The 15,657-nt window shown below is 44.5% G+C and overlaps 1 long non-coding RNA gene across 1 annotated transcript; it reads left to right on the forward strand.

The window, feature by feature from the left end:
- The first annotated feature begins 938 nt into the window (after positions 1-938).
- LOC103656495 lies at positions 939-5,544 on the forward strand. Its single transcript, XR_566631.2, has 5 exons — positions 939-1,117; positions 1,854-1,888; positions 1,975-2,154; positions 2,821-3,113; positions 5,394-5,544. It is a non-coding gene; the product is annotated as an uncharacterized LOC103656495 (long non-coding RNA).
- Positions 5,545-15,657: the final 10,113 nt, after the last annotated feature.

Consider the following 15,657-nt stretch of genomic DNA (forward strand, 5'->3'; position numbering starts at 1 on the left):
CATGCTTGCTTTACAAAACCCAAAGTTAGTTAATACACTTTATTCTCCTCCCAAATCAAAGAATCTGAGAATGCTTTAGCACCAATCTCTTTACTCCTACTTCCCATGCTAATGCCATTCAGTCATTTTGAACTTCACATATTGAAAATTATATTGCCTCGGGGCGCCTGGGTGGCACAGCGGTGAAGTGTCTGCCTTCGGCTCAGGGCGTGATCCCGGCGTTCTGGGATCGAGCCCCACATCAGGCTCTTCCGCTGGGAGCCTGCTTCTTCCTCTCCCACTCCCCCTGCTTGTGTTCCCTCTCTCGCTGGCTGTCTCTCTCTGTCGAATAAATAAATAAAATCTTTAAAAAAAAAAAGAAAATTATATTGCCTCATATTATTTCGATTTCCCCACATAATTTTCCTACACTTTACTCGCAAAACTCTCATATCTCAGACCTTCTCTCTGTGATCGTACCTTTTGTCTTAAAGTCTATTGAAGAGTTTCTTTTAGAGGGTCTGTTCATGGTAATCATACTCAATTGTTGTTTTGTTTTTTTTTTTCTAAAAATGTCTTCATCTTACTCTTTTTTCTTGAAAGATAATTTCCCTGGGCAGGCAGTTCTGAGCTGATAGTCACTCTCTTGCAGCATTAATACTGAAGATATCCTTGGACAGTTTCCTGACTTCTCCTTTTGCCTTTGAGAAACAGCTGTTCATTTTATTTTCGTTCCTTTGTACATAATCTGCCTTTTCTCTCTGGCTTCCTTTAAGGTCTTTTAGTTTTTTGCTTGTTGGTTTCTTTTTCGAGATTTATTTATTTATTTATTTATGTATTTATGTATTTATTTATTTGAGAGAGCGAGCGAGCCCGGGCTCGAGACAGCACACGGTGGGGAGGGGTAGAGGGAGAGGGAGACGAGGTCTATTTCTGCATCGGCTCCAGGATATGGTTTTAAGATCCTTCCTGAGAATTCATAGCCACTGATCAGACTTCATGTCAGTAGGGTGTGCACAGCCTAGAAAAGCCACAAGTGGAGACTTTTTTAGAAGTACAGTTGACACACATGTTATATTAGCTCTGGGTGCACAACATGGTATTCGACGATTCTATTCATCACTCAGAGCCCATCACGGTAAGTGTAGTCACCATCGGTCACCATCGGGTCTGTGCTGTGTGTGTATTCGGGTTATGGTGAGTGTTCACTGAGCTAATGCCTTTTCAGTGGCGCCCAAGGCTTGTTTCCTGCGTCACTAAGCGAGGCCATTTGGAGATTAGGCTGGATTAGCCCGAGGCATGGTTGGCTTGCTTCCCTGAACTTGGGCTTCCACCTCGTTCTTGCAGGAGCTCCTTTAGTTTCTTACAAGCTTCTCCATGCATTGAAAATTTTGAACTCTTCTTTTATCTAAAATGTTTAGGTTTTGTTGCAGGAGGGCTTCCGGATTTCTAGTCCCCCTTATGCCTCCAAGCGGGACTCTTACTTGACTTCGGAAGCCGCTCTAGAGTCTCGCAGACATTCCCGCAGGGCAGGCACTCACATGTATGCTAAGTGACGGCGTGATTGCTGTTGCCACCGTGTCACATGGAGTTCCATCTGTCCTTTTGTCCCTATTTTGCATTTCTTTTATGTCTGCCCTAGCACCCAGCTCAGCGCGATGCACTTGTTAGGGGCTTGTTAAATGCGTGTTGAGTGAATATGCAAGTACCTTGCCTTGTGTGTCTAAAGGTGAGGGAGGTTTTATAATTTTCTCGGAAGCCTGTTTCATATATTAGTCATCTTTACGTTAAAAAGCTCCTGCTCAATTTACTCAAAGTCTCTTTTCTAAAATGTTTACCTATTTCCTTCTGTTTTGCCCTTTGTGAATATGGAGGACAATTGATGGCAACGTTCTCGTTTTGAAAACAGGTAAGTCTTTAGACACCTCAATGCCATCAGCATGGTTCTTGAACGTCTCTCTTGCAAGAGTAAGTAAGGAACGTCTCTTTCCCCAGTGGTGGGGAAACCGATTTCCCTACGAAGTTGGGCGTGGCATCATGAAGGCTTTATTCTGACAGCTCCATGTAACTGAGTGTATTCCAGTGGAAACGGATTAGTCGGCCAGGTGGCTTGCCCACCAGACGTTCTTGCTGAAACTCCTCGTGCGTCACCGGCCTCCAGGCACAAGATTTCAGGTAAGCCGGGCAAAGTGCGCAAGCCTCGCTGGCTCTGTGGTCAGCCCTTTACGAGAGGCTGCGTCCACGTTCTGTGAAATCTGTGAAACGCTGCAGACTGGAACTCCCGTGGCTCACCACTGCCACTTCCTGCCTTCCTGCCGGGGCCGCTGTGCTCGGGGCCTCACGTGGCTGGGTGCGCCGGGCCCCCGAGTCCTCCACCCAAGGCAAATAGGAACTTGGCCAGACAGACGCAGAGGGAAGGCCAGCAATTCATGTGCCTTCTTGGGAGCTTCCCCCCACCCCCACCCCCGGCCACTTATTCCGTGGCCATTCATCAGTGAGCACGTGGACCACGCTCCCGGGGGTCCGTGTTCTCTGGGGCCCTTGGCAGCTATGGGATCACAGCGAGTGAGACTTGACTGGAGAAAAGGATTGCTGACTTTTGCCTCTTTTAATTTTTTTTTTAAGATTTTATTTATTTATTTGACACAGAGACAGCCAATGAGAGAGACAGCCAGTGAGAGAGAGACAAGCAGGGGGAGTGGGAGAGGAAGAAGCAGGCTCCCAGCAGAGGAGCCTGATGTGGGGCTCGATCCCATAACGCCGGGATCACGCCCTGAGCCAAAGGCAGATGCTTAACAACTGAGCCACCCAGGCGCCCCTGACTTTTGCCTCTTTGCCCAGATGACCAACTGATCCACCGGCAAGAATGAACCTGGTTCCTCCGCAGAGCTCGGCCTCGTGCTTAGTTCCAAGAGGAACAGGAGCAAAGACGCAGGCCTCGCCTTCCGGAGAACACCTCCCCATAGACGGAGTGGCGAACAGTAACGCATTCCTTTATTCAATAAACGGCTTTTTGAGCGCCAACTATGGGCTGCAGGCACGTGGGAGACAGCAGTGACGAAACCGGGCTAAGAGCCCTGTCGTGGGAAACGTCCATTCTAGACGCGCACAAATACATTTTTAAACTGAATCAGGTATTTTTTTTTAAAGATTTTATTTATTTATTTGACACAGAGAGACAGCCAGCGAGAGAGGGAACACAAGCAGGGGGAGTGGGAGAGGAAGAAGCAGACTCCCAGCGGAGGAGCCTGATGCGCGGCTTGATCCCAGAATGCTGGGATCACGCCCTGAGCCGAAGGCAGACGCTGAATGTCTGCGCCAGCCAGGCGCCCTTGAATCAGGTTGTTAAGTGCCCCGTCGGAGACAGCGGCTTGGGGAGACAACAGCTCTCTCCCAGCCTGTTGCAGTGGAAAGCAGAGTAGGCCAGCAGTTTGGAGGCCCGTCTGGTTCTGCTTGGCTTTTGGAACCTCGAGCAGCTCAGAGAGCCAGGGCTAGGTGCAAAACAAAAATGTGGGGGCCTCTTGTTCCAAAAGCAGGGCGAAGAAAGCTGTTTCCTTTCTTCTGTCGTCTCTCTCTCAGCCTGTCACGGTGCTTTGTATTTTCCCTTTAATATCTCATTCCCTCAGGCACGGGGATCTTTGCAGGGTGAACACAGATCCCCTGGGTCCTACCCCGGCCCTTTCCATGTCCTCACCAGGCGTGGTGGAGGGCGGCTGTAGCGAGGGGTGGTGGCCAAGGACCCGGGGCCAGGAGCCAGTAGAGGGCAGGACTCTGGGTGAGCTGACACTCCGACCCTGGCTCACGTTGTCACACTGCCTGCCGGACTTCCTTTATAAAGCACAAATTCAAAGATCACATGAGCCACAATTTCAGTTGGGAATTAACTGAACCCCAAGTGCTGGGCCCTTGGAGTGTGGAGCCCTGGGTGACCACACTGATGGCACGCGCAAAGCTGTTACCTGGTATGTCACGTGGAAATAATAATACCTCTCTTTCTACCTCACAGCTGGGTTGTGAGAACCAGGTGAGGAGTGAGAGGAAGTGTTCTGAGAAGTGTAAGGTGCACGCACGCGCTCTCTCTCTAGATGTACGGAGAGACATCCGGCACTCCATTACTTAAGTGTGGTGTCTCACTTCTGATGTCACATTGGCATCACGTGACACACGTGCATGCATAAGGCGCCCCACGTTCCAGCGGTGAAGATGCCATTTCCCAGCTGCATGGAAACAACTTACCGAAGGTGCCCTAACAGTCTTTATAAAGGGCATCGTGATTGCGCCCCTCGGAGGCCACACAGCAGACAGACGGTAGAAACACTCCCAGGTCAGCCCTGCCCTTCAGCCCCCATAAACCTCCCTTGAGGAATCACAGGAAAATGCCATGAAGAATTTTAAAAAATGTCTTGGCAGTTTATTGGTCTCGGAGGGGTGGCATAACGCAGCAGTTAATTAAACCTGGGTTTGAACCCAGAACTACTACTTCCGAGCTGTGTGACGTTGGGAGTTTATGTACCTAAGTCTCCCTTCATGTACCATAAAATGGGTGTGGTATTAATAGTACCTTCTTCAAAGGCTTCTTGGGGGATGAAACATGCATTCAGAGGACTTAACACATTGCCAGGCATGCAGTAGGTGCTCAGTAAATGTTAGCTATTACTGTTTTTAGCTTGCAGAGCATTTGGGCTCGTGCAAGAGACTTGAAGAGTTATAGTTTTCGCTGCTCACTGATTTGGTGAGTATCATTCTTAGCACCCAAAGTCAATGCCAGGGGCCAAGTCCGGTTGGCCACTAGAGACTCATGTCTTTGGACTTGACTCATGCACTTGAAATTCGCCATTCAGGAAGGTCTGTGGGGGGAGGGGGGGGGAGAAAACACAAGAGCAATAACCCATGTATCTTATCGTGACCCAATTAAAACCTGACGTTCTTCTATTGTCGGAAAGGCACAGACTCAACCTTGGAAATGTCGCAAACTCTTTGAACACTGAATGGTGTTACTCGGAACTGAATTCTGTTTCGTCTTTTGTGTGTATGCATCCTTCTGCTCTCAGCCTTTGAAGTCTGCATAGGAAAGTGGGTTGGGCAGAAATTTGATAACCGTGGTTTACGGAGAGCTGCTTTTTGGCCAGGCCACATACCTGGAGATCGAATTTCTGCACCAGGCTCTCACAGCCTTCTCATGCATCTGTTTCAGGCTTAAATGTTGCTGATTATAGAATGATCGTTGAAAAATAGTCACAACAGGATACCAACAAGTTAAAAAAAAATACTGCACCAAAAATTGCCATGGCATTTTATTAGTTAGAGATGAGTTCTGAACATAGAAAAACCGGTTCCTTGAGTGGCTTGGCAAATATGTGATGCCATCTAGTGCTGAGTTTTCAAAATTCAGGCTCGCTCTCCTGCTTTCGCAGTATCTCTCTTCAACACTGTCCTGGAAAGCCTGGGAATAGAAGGAGCCACCTCAACCAACGCCATGCAGAACCTATGCTAGAGAACATCAGGGAACCAGAAGCCCCAGGAGAAGTCATGGGCACATTCCTCTGTTTTATTGCCTGACCACATCTTAACCGACTCATGCACGCGACCATCCGTGGGAGTTTTACGTGGAAGTTTTCATTTGTTTTGTGTTTCACTTGGAATCTTAAAAAGTTGGTTTATAGGGGCGCCTGGGTGGCACAGCGGTTAAGCGTCTGCCTTCGGCTCAGGGCGTGATCTCGGCGTTATGGGATCGAGCCCCACATCAGGCTCTTCCACTATGAGTCTGCTTCTTCCTCTCCCAGTCCCCCTGCTTGTGTTCCCTCTCTCGCTGGCTGGCTCTCTGTCAAATAAATAAATAAAATCTTTAAAAAAAAAAAGTTGGTTGATATACTTCTGTTCTGAGATGGGCTAAGGCTGTGATTATTATTATCATTATTATTTATTTTTTTTTAGAGAGGGAGAGACTTGGGGGGAGGGGCAGAGAAAGACCTCTAAGCAGGCCCCAGGCCCAGCACGTAGCCTGATGCGGGGCTCAATCTCACAACCCCAAGATCGTGACCTGAGCCCAAATCAAGAACCAGCAGAGCCACCCAGGCGCCCCTAAGGTTGTGCTTATTAACCTTGAATATCCTCATTCTCCACCAAAAACTCATTTAGGGAAGTGGGTGAGCGGAAGGTATTAGAGAGTGGGAAGCCGAACTCGAGTTGTATTTCTTTATTTTTAATGCAAGAGATGAAAAAAAAAAAAAAAAAAGCGCCCGAAGCCCAACTCTGATCCATGCAGTGGTGAAAGTTGCCTTCTCCTCGGCTTTTAAAGTTTAAGGGCACCTTGTGCGCTTTTCAGTCATTTGAGTCTTCATTCACTTATTCAGCACCCATGTACCCCCACGCTGGACACGTGTTGGACAAATGAGAATGACGTCACTTCTGTTCTAGCGGAGCTTTTGCCGAAGACGCATTTTTTCGGAGGGGGTTGTGAAACCATGCGGTGGGTGGTGAGGGACATCGGAAAAAATGAAGAAGAGAAGAAGGCAAAAGCATGGTCTCACCCAGGGATGTGGGGAAAAAGCCAAAGCATGATGGTTAATCCCACGAAAGTGAGGCCGATAGAAGGTAACAATAAACTACATTTACTCTGTCAAGGAGAGTGGGTTTAGGAGAAAGCCTCACTGTTCTGTGTCACACAAGAGGGTTAGAACTCGGAGCGAAGCAGGTCTCCTCGGCAGGGGGTGACGTGATTCCCACAGAGAGACTTGCCCTCAAAGTGGAGTGAATTCTTCTTTTTTTTAAATCGATATATTTTATTTGATTTCATCATGATAAGTGTACTCTTGAATCTCCATCCCCTATTTCCTCCATGCCCCCCGCCCACTTCCCCTCTGGTAACCAGCAGTTTGCTCTCTATAGTAATGGGTCTGCTTCTCAGGGTGCCTGGGTGGCTCAGTTGGTTAAGCATCTGCCTTTGGCTCAGGTCATGATCCCAGGGTCCTGGGATCGAGCCCCACGTTGGGCTCCCTGCTCAGCAGAGAGCCTGCTTTTCCCATTCCTCTCCGTTTGTGCTCTCTCTTGCTGTCTCTGTCTCTATCTCTGTCTCTCTCTCAAATAAATAAATAAAGTCTTTTAAAAAAAGAGGCTATGTCTTGGTTTGTCTCTCTCTTTTTTCCTTTGCTCATCTGTTTTGTTTCAAATTCCACATATGAGTGAAATCATATGGTATTTGTCTTTCTCTGGCTGACTTATTTCGCCCAGCATTCTACTCTCTAGTTCCATCCATGTCATTGCAAATGGCAAGACTTCAATCCTTTTGATGGCTGAGTAATATCCCATTGTGTGTATCTACATCTTCAGCCATTCATCTATCGATGGACATTGGGCTGCTTTCGTAGTTTGGCTGTTGTAAATAATGCTGCAGTAAACATTGGGGTGCATGTATTCCTTTAAATCGGTGTTTTGTGCTTTGGGGGTAAATACCCAGTAGTACAATTACTGGATCATAGGATAGTTCTATTTTAAAGTTTTGAGGAACGTCCATCCTGTCTTCTACGGTGGCCGCACCAGTTTGCATGCCCACCTACAGTGCACGAGGGTTCCTTTTTCTCCACGCCCTCGCCAACACCTGTTGTTCCTTGTGTTGTTGATTTTAGCCATTCTGGCAGGTGTGAGGTGATATCTCACTGTGGTTTTGATTTGCATTTCCCCGATGATGAGGGATGTTGAGCATTTTTTCATGTGTCTGTTGGCCATCTGGATGTCGTCTTTGGGGAAATGTCTGTTCATGTCTCCTGCCCACTTTTTAATTAGGTTATTTATTTTTGGGGTATTGAGTTGTATCAGTTCTTTATGTCTTTTGGATGCATTTGGAGATATCTTCTCTCATTCAGTAGATTGCCTTTTAGTTTTGTTGATTGTTTCCTTCACTGTGCAGAAGCTTTTTACTTCGGTGTAGTCCCAATAGTTTATTTTTGCTTTTATTTCTCTTGCCTTAGGAAACATATCTAGAAAAACGTTGCTACAGCCAGTGTCAGAGAGATTACTGCCTGTGCTCTCTTCAAGGATTTTTATGGTTTCAGGGGTCTTATTTAGGTCTTTAATCCATTTTGCATTTATTTTTGTGTATGGTATAAGGAAGGGGTCCAGATTTATTCTTTTGCATCTAGCTGTCCAGTTTCCCCAGCACCATTTGTTGAAAAGACTGTCTTTTCCCCATTGCATGTTCTTTCCTGCTTTGTGGAAGATTAATTGACCATGTAATTGTGGGTTTATTTCTGGGTTTCCTGTTCTATTCCGTTGATCTACGTGTCTATTTTTATGCCAGTACAATGCTATTGTAATTAGTACCGTTTTGTAATAGAACTTGAAATCTGGGATTGTGATACCTCCAGTTTTGTTTTTCTTTCTCAAGATTGCTTTGGCTATTTGAATCTTTTGTGGTTGCATACAAGTTTTAGGATTGTTTGTTCTAGCTCTGTGAAAATGCTGTTGGTATTTTGATAGGGACTGCATTAAATCTGTAGATGTTTTGGGTCATATAGTCATTTTAATATTTGTTTTCCCAACCCATGAGCATGAAATGTCTTTCCATTTCTTCGTGTCGTCTTAAATTTCTTCTATCAGTGTTTTATAATTTTCAGAACACAGGTCTTTCACTATTTTGGTTAAATGTGTTCCTAGATATTTTATTTTTTTGTTGTAATTATAAACAGGATTGTTTTCTTAATTTCACTTTCTGCTGTTTCATTATTATTATTATTATTTTAAAGATTTTATTTATTTATTTGACAGAGATAGAGACAGCCAGTGAGAGAGGGAACACAAGCAGGGGGAGTGGGAGAGGAAGAAGCAGGCTCACAGCAGAGGAGCCTGATGTGGGCCTCGATCCCAGAACGCCAGGATCACGCCCTGAGCCGAAGGCAGACGCTTAACCACTGTGCCACCCAGGTGCCCCTGTTTCATTATTAGTGTATAGGCATGCAATGGATTTCTGTACATTGATTTTGTACCCTGTGATTTTACCGAATTCATGTATCAGTTCTAGTAGTTTTTTGGTGGAGTCTTTCAGGTTTTCTATATAAAGTATCATGTCATCTACAAATAGTGAGAGTTTTACTTCTTCCTTAATGATTTGGATGCTTTTTATTTCTTTCCGTTGTCTGATTGCTGTAGCGAGGACTTCCAGGACTGTGTTGAATAGAAGTGGTGAGAGTGGATGCGCCTGTCTTGTTTCTGACCTCAGGGGAAAAGCTCTCAGTTTTTCACCATTAAGGATGATGTTAGCTATGGGTTTTTCATATAAGGTCTTTATTGTGCTAAGATATGTTCCCTCTAGACCTACTCTGCCGAATGTTGTACTTTGCCAAATGCTTTTTCTGCATCTATTGAAATGATCATATGGCTTTTATGCTTTCTCTTATCAATGTGATATATCACATTGGTTGTTTTGCAAATATTAAACCACCCTTGCATAAGTGGAGTGAACTCTTTATTCTTGGTCCCATTGGTAAAAATCACTGACTCGGAGCACTTCTGGGGAGTAGAGTTGCTGTGGAAGTGCCCTGGATTAAATAACTTGTATTGTTTCATAAGCTCTTGGAAATCCCAACCTCCAGAACCTTTGGCTTTTTTATATTCTCTGTGAAATTGGCTTGTATTTGTTCTATTTTTATTTATTTATTTATTTATTTATTTATTTCAGGCTCATAGCAGAGGAGCCTGATGTGGGGCTCGATCCCATAACGCCGGCATCACGCCCTGAGCCGAAGGCAGACGCTTAACCGCTGTGCCACCCAGGCGCCCCCTATTTTAATTTTTTGTACCTATTTCTTGAAGTAAAGCCTCATGCCTTCTCTCTTGCTGACCCTTGACCTATTTCATTTTGCCTTCCCTGATAAAACCTATTCCTTATCCAGTACCGTAAGACATTACGAATTCATCCTGGCAGGTGGTGACATATCTTGCATGACAACAGCTAACAAGGCAAACAGATCTTAAGGCACATGTATCAGGGTGTGAAAAGCTCTATCTATCACCTGCGTCATCATCGGTGAACTGTTGGGAAAGAAAAGTAAACGGTGACCGAGGGGACGGGGATCCTTCCAGTCAGAGCCCCGGGTCTGTGCATCTGGGTGGCCCTGGGGCCTGCTACAAAGCAGGTGTTCCGTGCAGGGTGTTGGATAAAGTTTTATGGAAAGCCCACGTGGCCTAGCAAAAGGGCGTCGGGCTGTAGAAGTGGGGCCGCCCGGCTGCAGCTGTTTCTGGTTGGGTGACCTTTAGCAGGGGATGACTCCTTCTGCACCTCATTTGCCTTTTCCATGAAGTGAAGATAATAATCTTAGAGCAGCGCTGCAGAGATTAGAACTAATAACATAGCACCTGGCACATATGCCGCACTCCGAGCGATGATATTAGTTAGACTATGAAATTGGCAGACGTACAATCGCTTTTTATTTTTATGAACGGGCAGAGGATGACGTCATATGGTAAACAAAGGCTCACTGAAGTATAGGTTTTGCACAGGCGGGGCTCTGATCACCCATCTATTCGCTTTGATCCCACAATAAGCCTGAGAAGTTGGGGCTGTTATTTTATGGTGGGATGTGGGGACCTGAGGTCCCGAGGCTCTGGGTGACATGCCCACGGTCCCTCTGCCAGAACTATGAGCCGGGATTGAGTCCACGCAGCCCGGCTGCAGCTCCACAGTGTATTCGGTAGCTCTGTGAATTGAAAAAAGGGCACGTGTCTTTGTGAAAAATCTTCACTGCATGTGACAGAACCTATTTAAAATTTAAATGACAGTTAGAAAGGGCTTGGAGGATCTGCAAAGAAAGCATGACCCTCAAAGAAATGTGATGCATGACAAAGCTCATTGGCTCCTGTAGTGGTGTTTGGGGTCTTACACTACTGGGCTGGGGTCTTAATACTACTCATGAGTGGCAAGGGTCTACTGTACCATTATTCTGAAAGACTCGATCTAAATGAACGATGTTTCCCAAGGGCTTCCTCCCATTACCAGGTAAGGGGTTAAGCTCTTCACCTGCTGTATTTTGTACAATGAATTTGATTGATCAGTACTTGCTATGTAAATGTGAGGCTCTTACGCAGGACTATTAAAAACTAGCTGTGAAGGCAACTAGTTTATTTTTCCACATACAAAAAAGAGCACAGGAAATTTTTGGAGATCAGCCCTTCCGTTCTGGCAGCTGCCTCTTCTCAGACAGTTCTTCCAAACACCCGAATCAGTGAGACCCTTCTGTTTCTAAAAATGGCATCTGCATTTCCTGTTTCATTTTGAATTTCAGGTTTGGGGAATGATTGTGCTTGACTCCTGGACTTGCCCTTCAAATAATACAAATTAATAGTGTTATTTGTATTATTATTTACTGTTGTCCAAGCGGCAAGCAAACTAACATTTTACTGTAGGAGGCTGGTTTTCCCCTGCTTCACAGTCAAAGAAACTAAAGCAGCGAGAAGTTATGAGTGTGTCCAAGATTATCAACTAGGAAATGGTGGACTTGGGATTTGAACCTAGGCGGTTCGACTCCAGAAACCACATTCTTAACGTCCAACTTTGCATCCCATTCTAAGTGGACATTGAGCTCTGAGTTGGGGCACAAATTTTCATCAGCAAACAAGAGCTGATGACTCACAGTGTCATCGACACTGCGGAGAACAAATAAATTGTAATCCTTGCCTGTCAACACAGCAACACCTTACTGAACACCCACTGTGTACCAGGCTCTGTGACAAACCCTTTACTTACTTAAAGCAATCAAGTAGAGGAATTGAAACTCAGAGAGGTCAAGTAACTTGCTCATGGTCACACAGCTGATTAGTGGTGAATTTGGGTTGCAAACCCAGATGTTAATGACTCCTCACCTTAGCTTCTTTCCATTATAATGTGTTGCTAATTTACAAAGGATAATAAAGGTAGACAAGCCTTGACTTTCACAAGAAGTGTCCCCTTCAGCTTTTAAGGATTGTTAGAGTACGTGTTGTCTTTGCTATTTGAAATTCATGGTATTTCTATCTCAAATACAGACACTTCTGTCCAGTATTTTCACTTTCCATTCCCCTGGTATTGGTGAGGTCTGTCTGCATTTTTGAGATGGTTTAAGAAGAGTATCCAGGACAAATTGGTTTGAAACATTTCTCCACCCACTTTGAGTGGCAGGCTTACTCCCATGGATTTGTTGTGTTAGGGTTCTTCACATGAGACATTCTTGGTATCTCCCGCTTTGCTTAATGCTAGGCCAAGTGGAAGATCTAGAGAGGTTGCTGGATCAAGATACAGAGAAGGGACAGCTTCAGTTTGGGAAACCCTTGGCCAGAAAGTCTGCACAATGGTGACAATAAAGCAAACACCAAATAATAATGTTAAATTATTATCATATAAGTCAGTGGAATAGAATGCAATAAAGTGAGAGTGCTCATCCCTGCTCTGACCAGAGTTGTTCTTTCCAGAAGAAATAGTTATTGACAGTTCTTTGGGTATGCGTCCAGAAATTAAAGTAGATTTTAAAAGGTGAATGTTGAATTGAACATTGTATTTATTTGGTCTAGGAAAAAGTTTCTTTACAGAAAATTAAGAACACCCCTTCTGAAAAGGACAGGGAGCCATTTTATCCATATCCCTCCAGGCCCCTCTAGAATGAGTTTTTCATTTGGTGTTTACTTTGCAATCTCTCCTCCCCTCTTCAACTCTTTAGTTCTTACTTTGATATCTCTATGAATTTGTTTCTGGGGGCGCCTGGGTGGCTCAGTCTGTTGAGTGTCTGCCTTCAGCTCAGGTCATGATCCTGGTGCCCTAAGATCAAGCCCTACACTGGGCTCCCTGCTCAGTGGGGAGTCTGCTTCTCCCTCTGTCTCTGCCCCTGTGCCCACTCATGCTCTCTCTCTCTCTAATAAATTAATAAAATCTTAAAAGAATTTTTTTTCTGAATTTTGTTGTGGTGCAAATTTGGGCCCAAGATTGATGACTGTTTATAAATGGAAGCAGGGGTTGCTGAGAGACAATTCTCCATTTTCTCTCTGTCTTCTCTGCAAAGGCACTAATTGCTTTTGTTTTATACCATCTATTCAAGGATATGTATATAGCAAACAGCCTCATAAGATTAAGATAGTGTCTTCTGGAGCAAAGGACAGCTTTATTTACCATCCAGAATAATAAAGATAATGTCTTCTTCTGGGACAAAAATCAGGCAGGTTTACTGCCCATTATAAAATATCTGGGTTCCTTAAGCTCAGTGCTCCTCTCCTATAACTCAACCCAGTGTGTGTGCAGGCATCACCTGGCCCGCTTTTCATTGCCTTGTGGGAATTTGGACTTGGAGAAGTGGCCCAAATGCTGACACTCAGGCTATTGCTTTTACCATGAGTAATAATGTCCTTTGTTTCTGACCCACGAGTCTCATGTCTTCTGTCAGTATCCACGAAATTGTGTCATGCTAAATTGTTAGCTTGCAAGCAGGGTAAAATCTCCAATGGTTCAAGTTCTTGAATATAGCATACAGTATAACAAAAAGTATCAGTGACTCAGTGGCATGGTGATTCAAATGACATATCCTTCAGATGGCCAAGAAGTCCAAGTCACAGGGAGGCACCAATGAGATGAGATGAATAAATGCTCAAGAAATAAGCTTACAACCTTACAACCTTCATATATTAGTGTCATCTGTAAAACTGAGAAAGACGAATACGGTGGCTCGACAGCTAGGCCTTTGGGTTGTCGTTCTGTTGGGGTGCCTTGTCTGAGCCCTATCTGGCAGGAGACAGGGAGAATTCAGATTCCTGGAAGCCATTAGAGGGATGCCTTTAAGGTCCATATGGATAGAAATAGAGGCCAGGTAAACACTTTTTATGGTGTGGGAAATTCAAAGTAAAGTAACTAATTCTTAGTTTGTAAACACATGTCACATAAACACTTATGCTCTTCAAAATTTATTGAGGATCCCAGAAAGCTCCTGTTTATGGTCATTGTGTCTATTGATATTTATGGTATTAGAACATAAAACTGAGAAATTTAAAAATATGTATTCATTAATTTATTTAAAATAATAAAACAATTACACGTAAGTAACTTCTGGGAAAATAACTAATTTGCAAAAAACAAAAAATTACTGCAAAAAGTGGCATTATCTTATGATTTTGAAAATCTATGTCAGGCTTCACAGAAGACATGTGGAATCTCCCATCTGCTGCTTTATTCAATCTGTCGTGGTCTCTTAGGTCATGTAACCTCTGCCAAAAACCACCACAGAGAGAAAAGAATGAGAGTCCAAAAGGGCAAACAGTGTACTCATATTTATTTGAAAACTGCTTTGAGCTTGTGGATCCCCCTAAAAGGACCTCGAGGACCCCCAAGAGTCCCCAGACCACACTCTGAGGATGACTGATACAGAGCCAGCATGGTCACAAGATAAAACAAGGATGGTAGCCACAAAAACATATGAACCACTAGTTTAAGAAATAGTGCTGCAGTGAGTTTATGGTATGAATAGCACAAACTTTAATTTCTGAGATCCCTGGTAGAAGTTTCAGGAAGAGTTTGTTCATTCTATTTCCTTTTGTTAATTATGAAACCCCCGGGCTTCTACCAGACAGAGCCATTGGCATGCCATCAGATGCTTGGCGAATGGTTAGTTTTTTTGTTTGTTTGTTTGTTTAGTTTTTTTAAAGATTTTATTTACTTATTTATTTGAGAGAGAGAGGGCGTACAAGTGAGGTGGGGGAGGGGCAGAAGGGGATGGAATGAATCTCAAGCAGATTCCCCGTTGAGTGAGGGGCCTGATGTGGGGCTTGACCTTATGACCCTGAGATCATGACCTGAATCGAAACCAGTAGTTGGGTTAAGTACCAAGCCACCTAGGCGTCCCAAGGGGAATCATTAGATTTTATACTTGAGGGAATTTTATTTATGGCTCTAGGAATGTAGGATTTCGATAACATTTAAAAATAATACCTTTGCTTCCTTAAGAAGCTTAGAGACTAATGTCTTATTTAGTGTGATGGAGAGCATGCGATATTTGAGTACAGGTCCGTAATAGTGGGGCAACTTCAGGCAGACTGTTTAGCCTCTCTGAGCCTCAGTTTCTTTGTCTGCAATGTGGAAGGAATGATGAAACCTGGACTGGTGAGGGTTCAGTTTATATAACCAAAGGCCTTGGTCTGATACCTGCCATCCGGGAGGGCACAAGGCTGAATTCTCAATCCTGGCTTCAGCTGGGGCTGAATCAGGCCTTTGCAGCTATTATGACGTGTGTCCAGCATCTGTCCGCTCACACACCCCCACCAGCAGAAAAGCTCTATTCTCCTGGCAGCTCCTCCCATTTCAGAGAGGTCTGATTGTTACAGAATTTAGGGAGCTAAAATCTCCCTGCTTCATTTCACACTGGGCCCTGCCCCCTGTCTGAGCACAATCGAATTCTCTTCCACGTGACAGCTCTTCAAACGTTTGAAGACTTCTGTCTTGCCTCAATTTTCTTTTCTCCAGACTAAACATTGTCACATCCTTCTTGGCATTTCAAGCCCTGCCCTACTGCTCATTTTCCTTTGGACACAAAGAGAATTTAAGCTCTGGACGTCATAGGACCAGTTCAGGTCCAAACCACAAAACGGATATACTTTTCCTCTCCGTTCCCAGCTTTTGGGGTGTTTGTGTTTTCGTTTACCATGCCTAGCTGTACGCAACATTCTTGTTACACC

This window comes from Ursus maritimus, unplaced genomic scaffold, assembly GCF_017311325.1.
Source record: "Ursus maritimus isolate PB19 unplaced genomic scaffold, ASM1731132v1 scaffold_31, whole genome shotgun sequence".
Classification (NCBI taxonomy): domain Eukaryota; kingdom Metazoa; phylum Chordata; class Mammalia; order Carnivora; family Ursidae; genus Ursus; species Ursus maritimus.